The sequence below is a fragment of the Leucoraja erinacea genome, unplaced genomic scaffold (genome assembly GCF_028641065.1).
Source record: "Leucoraja erinacea ecotype New England unplaced genomic scaffold, Leri_hhj_1 Leri_1355S, whole genome shotgun sequence".
Taxonomy (NCBI): domain Eukaryota; kingdom Metazoa; phylum Chordata; class Chondrichthyes; order Rajiformes; family Rajidae; genus Leucoraja; species Leucoraja erinaceus.
Window position 1 is genome coordinate 32,633 of NW_026575622.1, and position 5,730 is coordinate 38,362.

Sequence of the window (5,730 nt, forward strand, 5' to 3'; positions counted from 1 at the left end):
GCAATCCAGGACTTATACCCATCTCGCTGTCGCAAGAGAGCAACCAATATCATCAAAGACACCACCCACCCAGCACACAAACTGTTCACCCTCCTCCTACCATCCGGCAAGCGCTACCGCAGCATGTGGAGCAAAACCACCAGATTCAAAAACAGCTTTTGTCCTCAGGCCATCAGACTACTCAACACACTCAAGAAAATTACACAAACAAAGACCAACTGACTGTCAAAATAACTTTAACTCAATGTCTGCAGTATGCTATTTGCACTTTTCTATATTGCACCTTTTATTATTGCACCTTAATAACATACCTTAACATTTTACTACACTCTGGCACACTGTGAATATTTTATATAATGTATATGTCCATTGTCTATCTTTATTGGTATATAGTCTGTCTGTGTTATAAATATTACTTGCACATTTGGAGTATGGGGAAACGCAATTTCAATCCTCTGTGTAACTACTTGTTGCATTATTTGAATTGACAATAAAGTTTACTTTGACTTTGACTTCTATCCAATGCTTTTAATGTTTTATGTAAAGCACTTTGAATTACCTTGTTGTTGAAAGGTGCTATACAAATAAACTTGCCTTGCCTTGCCTAACAGATGCGGCCTGACCCACTGAGTTCCTCCACCGCTTTTGAGCAAATGGACAGACGATGTTTTGAGTCAGGAACCTTCTTCAGACTGATTGGAGAGGGTTGGGGGGAAGGAAGCTGGAAAAGAGAGATGGGGGCCGGACAAAGCCTGGCAAGTGATAGATGGACACAAAATGCTGGAGTAACTCAGCGGGACAGGCAGCATCTCAGAGAAAACAAATGGGTGCGGTTTCACCCATTGAGACCCTTCTTCAGAACTGATAGGTGGATATAGGTGCGGGAGACACAAGACAATGCTGATCCTGGAATCTTGCATTGAACACAATCTAGTTAGATGCACAGAATCTCTTGCCCAGAGTGGGGGGAATTGAGGACCAGAGGACATAGGTTTAAGGTGAAGGGGAAAAGATTTAATAGGAATCTGAGGCGTAAATCTTTCACACAAAGGGTGGTGGGTGTATGGAACAAGCTGCTAGAGGAGGCTGTTGAGGCTTGGACTATTCTAACATTTAAGAAACAGTTAGATAGGAACATGGATAGGACAAGTTTGGAGGGATATGGACCAAACGCAGGCACGTGGGACTAGTGTAGCTGGGATATGTTGGTCAGTGTGGGCCAGTTGGGCCGACGGCCTGTTTCCACACTGTATCACTGTGACTAACACGAAGTGCTGCAGTAACTCAGTGGGACAGGCGGAACTGGAGAGAAGGAACGGGTGACGTTTCGCATAGAGACTGAAGAGGGTCTCAACCCGAAACGTCACCCATTCCTTCCAGCATTTTGTGTCTACCACAGGACGGGCAGGGGAAGGGACGCCCACCGCTGTGGGTACGCCAGCGCTGCTACAGGCTGGACATGCGGGTGAAACCCTTGCCCCACTCAGCGCACACAAAGGGTCTCTATCCAGTGTGTATCCCCTAGTGCTCCCGCAGCCCCCGTGCTCTCTTCAAACACTTGCTGCAGTGGGAGCAGCTGCTAGCCGGTGCTGCCGCAACCCCCGGGAGCTGTCAAATGCCTCACCGCAGTACGGGCAGTCATAGGGCTGGCCACTGGTGTGCACGCGCTGGTGAGACAGGGAGTGGGAGGCCATGGCAGCGCTCTCCACACATTGGGCTGGGGAAGGGACGGTCGCCGGCATGCACCCGCTGGTGGGCCAGCAGTCTGGTGGAGCTGGTGCAGCCCTTGCCGCACTGGGAGCAGGTGTAGGGGCGCTCGCCGGTGTGGGGGCGCTGGTGGGACAGCAGCCTGTTGGAGCTGGTGAAGCCCTTGCCTCACTGGGCGCAGGTGTAGGGACGCTCGCCAGTGTGGGTGCGCTGGTGCTCCAGCAGGCTATCTGAGCGGGTGAAGCGCTTGCCGCACTGGGTGCAGGTGAAGGGACGCTCGCCGGTGTGGGTGCGCAGGTGTACCAGCAGGCTGCTGGAGTGGGTGAAGCCCTTGCCGCACTGGGCGCAGGTGTAGGGGCGCTCGCCGGTGTGGGTGCGCTGGTGCTCCAGCAGCCTGGTGGAGCTGGGTGAAGCCCTTGCCGCACTGGGAGCAGGTGTAGGGGCGCTCGCCAGTGTGGGTGCGCTGGTGGGACAGCAGGCTGGTGGAGCTGGTGAAGCCCTTGCCGCACTGGGCGCAGGTGTAGGGACGCTCGCCAGTGTGGGTGCGCTGGTGCTCCAGCAGGCTATCGGAACGGGTGAAGCCCTTGCCGCACTGGGCGCAGGTGAAGGGACGCTCGCCGGTGTGGGTACGCTGGTGCACCAGCAGGCTGCTGGAGCAGGTGAAGCCCTTGCCGCAATGGGCGCAGGTGTAAGGGCGCTCGCCGGTGTGGGTGCGCTGGTGCTTCAGTAGGTAGTTGGAACGGGTGAAGCCTTTGCCGCACTGGCTGCAGGTGTAGGGACGCTCCCCGGTGTGGGTGCGCTGGTGCACCAGTAGCCTTGTGGAGTGGGTGAAGCCCTTGCCGCAGTCGTTGCAGGTGTAGGGGCGCTCGCCGGTGTGGGTGTGCTGGTGCATCAGCAGCCTGGTGGACTGGGTGAAGCCCTTTCCGCACTGAGCGCAGGTGTAGGGGCGCTCGCCTGTGTGCATGCGCCTGTGCATCTTCAGTTCCGGCAACGACTTGAAGCCTTTGCCACAGTCGGAGCAGGTGAAGGGCCGCTCACTGCTGTGCACCCGCCGGTGATGCAGCAGCCCCGACGACTGGGCAAAGCTCTTGCCGCAGGTGGAGCAGCCATAGGGCTTCTCGCCCGTGTGCACCCGCCGGTGCATCTTCAGGACCATCGCCGTCTTGAAGCTCTTGCCGCAGTCGGAGCAGTCGAAGGGGCGTTCTCCTGTGTGCACCCGCCGGTGGATCTCCAGCTGGCTCGGGTGCTGCCAGGCCTTGCCACACACGTCGCATTTATAACGCTTCTCCTTGTTGTGCCCTGTCATGTGGTCCTCCATCGAAGCTCAGCCCCTCGAAGCTCAGCCCGCACACCAAGCAGATGGGGGGCTCACTGGCACCCTGGTCACCCTCAATGGCCGCTCACGTCCCCGTCTCTCCGTCCACAGCAACGGCTCCTAAACCCTGCAGGAGGGGAACACAGAGGGTCAACAAGCTGGCAAACAGGACATTACTAACTCGTGAACATTGCTAGTGCTTGAAGGGGGTGGGAGGGGGAGGCACGGGAGTAGGGGGAAGGGGGGAGGAGGGGGTGAAGGGGCTGTGGTGGAGGGGGAGTGGGGAGTGGGTGGAAGGAGGAGAGAGGTATTAAGGAGGCACGGGACAAAGTGGAGAAGGGGATGAGGATGGAGGAAGTGAGGGGAGGGGGAGCAGGGAGGTGGAGGGGGAGGAGTAAGGGGGTAGAAGAGGGGGTGAGGTAGCAAGGGAGGGAAGAGGGGGAGGCTGCATCGACCTGGGGGCGCCGAGCATCCGGTCTCGGCGTCGAGCCACCCGCCCACAAGTCCGCCAGCCAGCCGCCCTGCGTGGTGACGTACCCCCGCCCTGCGCTGTGACATCTGCCATGTGCACGACCAGCGCCCTGACTTCGCCCCCAATCCAAGGCGGACTGACGGCACCGCTCCGCCGGTGATTGGCGCTGGGGGATGGCATGCATCATGGGATGGTCACAGAGTGCTGGAGTAACTCAGCTAGCTGGGCAGCGTCTGTGGGGAATGTGGATAGGCAACATTTGGTTCTTTGAGCCAGCACTGCCAGTCAATATCAGTACACTGTTCCTGAATCAGTACCCTGTTCCTGCTTTTCTCCCACATCCCTTGATTCCATTAGCCCACAGATAAATCTAACTCTCGCTTGAAAACATCCAGTGAGGAGGTGAAGGGGGTGAGGGAATGAGTGGGTGAGGGGGGGTGCAGGTGGTGAGTGGGTGAGGAGGTGAGGTGGGTGAGTGAGGTAAGTGGGTGAGATGGGTTGGGGGAGGGGGGGTGGATGGGGGTGAGGAGGGGAGGGGAGTGAGGTGGGATGAGGGGGTAAGGGCGGTGAGCAGTTGAGGGGGGGGTGAGGGAGGAGAGGTTGAGGGAGGGGGGGGAGGGGGGTGTGATGAGGTGAGGGAGGGAGTGGGTGACGGGCGGGTGAGTGTGGATGAGTCTGTGAGTGGGGAGTGACTGGGTGAGGGGGTGCAGTTGGTGAGGCGGTGAGGGGGTGGTGAGTGGGTGAGGGGTGGTGCGGGTGGTGACAGGTTGAGGGGGTGAGGTGGGTGTGGGAGTGTAGGGGGTCAGCGGGGATAGGGTTGGGGGGGGGTGCGGGTGGTGAGAGAGTGAGGGGTGTGCAGGTGATGAAGGTGGTGAGGGGGGGTGATGAAAGCTGGGGGGGTGAGGGGAGGCCTAAGGTCGGGAACAATCTCCTGGGTGAGTGGGGGACCCCTTAAGGCGGTCTGGGGGTAGTTGGGTGAGGGTTTTGAGGGAGGAGTAGGTAAACCAAGGGTGGGGTGAGGGAGTGAGTGGGTCCCAGGTGGTGAGGGGGTGCAGGTGGTGAGTGAGGGGGGTGAGTGGGTGAGGGAGGAGGTGGGGGGGGTGAGGGGGTAGGGGGAGGTGTGGGGGGGGAGGGGTGTGGGGGTGAGGGGGGGGGTGCAGAGTGGTGGGGGGGTGAGGGGGTGGGGGGGGGAGGGGTGAGGGGCTGAGTATGTGGGGGGAGGGGAGGAGGAGTGGGGGTGAGTGGTGGGGCAGTGGGGTGGTGTGTGGTGGGGTGGTGATGTGGGGAGGGTGTGGTGGGGGGAGGGGGGGGGGGGGGGGAGGAGTGGGTGGGGGGGGGAGGGGGTGGGGGGGGGGGGGGGGGGGGGGGGGGGGGGGGGGGGGGGGGGGGGGGGGGGGGGGGTGGGGGGGGGGGAGGGGGGGGTTGGGGGGGGGGGGGGGGGTGTGTGGGGGGGGGGGGGGGGTGTGGGGGGGGGGGGGGTGGGGGGGGGGGGGGGTGGGGGGGGGTGTGTGTGGGGGGGTGTGTGGGGGGGTGTGTGTGTGGTGGTGGGGGTGTGTGTGAGTGTGGAGTGTGTGTGGGGGGGTGTGGGGGGGGGTGTGTGTGGGGGTGGGGCGGGGGGTGTGTGTGGGGGGGGGGGGTGAAGGGGGCGGGGCCGCCGCACGGACCTGCACCATCGGGAATCCGTCCGCGTCTCGCCAACTGTCGCTCGTTCCCCCTGCGCCGTGACGTCTCGCCCCGCCCACCCTGCGCCGTGACGTCTCGCCCCGCCCACCCTGCGCCGTGACGCGCCCACCCTGCGCCGTGACGTCACCGCCCATCCGAGGTCGTCGCTCCGTGAAGAACTGTCAAGATGGCGGTTGATGTTTAAATGTGAAGTCGGCACCAACTGCCGGAGTGACGCAGCGGGACAGACGGACGGGCAGCGTCTGTGGAGAGAAGCAACTGGGCGGCTGTGGTTTCAGCTCCACACCCTGATGGTGATGATGCTGCACTGAAGGTAAAAAGCTGCAGTAACTTTGTCACCGAGTGATCGATGTGGAAACGGGCCCTTCACGTAGCAATGTTACAACATTTTGAGATTTTAAAATTCAAGCTTGTAATATATTCCATCTGATAAAGCATAAAAAGAAGTTTAATTTGACACCTAATTCACGTTCATATCTTCAGTATTAAAAAGGTTATGGTAATTTTCATCCTCGGAAATTAGCATCTAGGGAGGTTTCACGGCAGTGGGGTC

At 60.0% G+C, this 5,730-nt stretch overlaps 1 pseudogene; it reads right to left on the minus strand.

Annotated features, from left to right (window-relative positions):
- Positions 1-513: 513 nt before the first annotated feature.
- Positions 514-5,228, minus strand: LOC129715723 (zinc finger protein 229-like; annotated as a pseudogene).
- Positions 5,229-5,730: the final 502 nt, after the last annotated feature.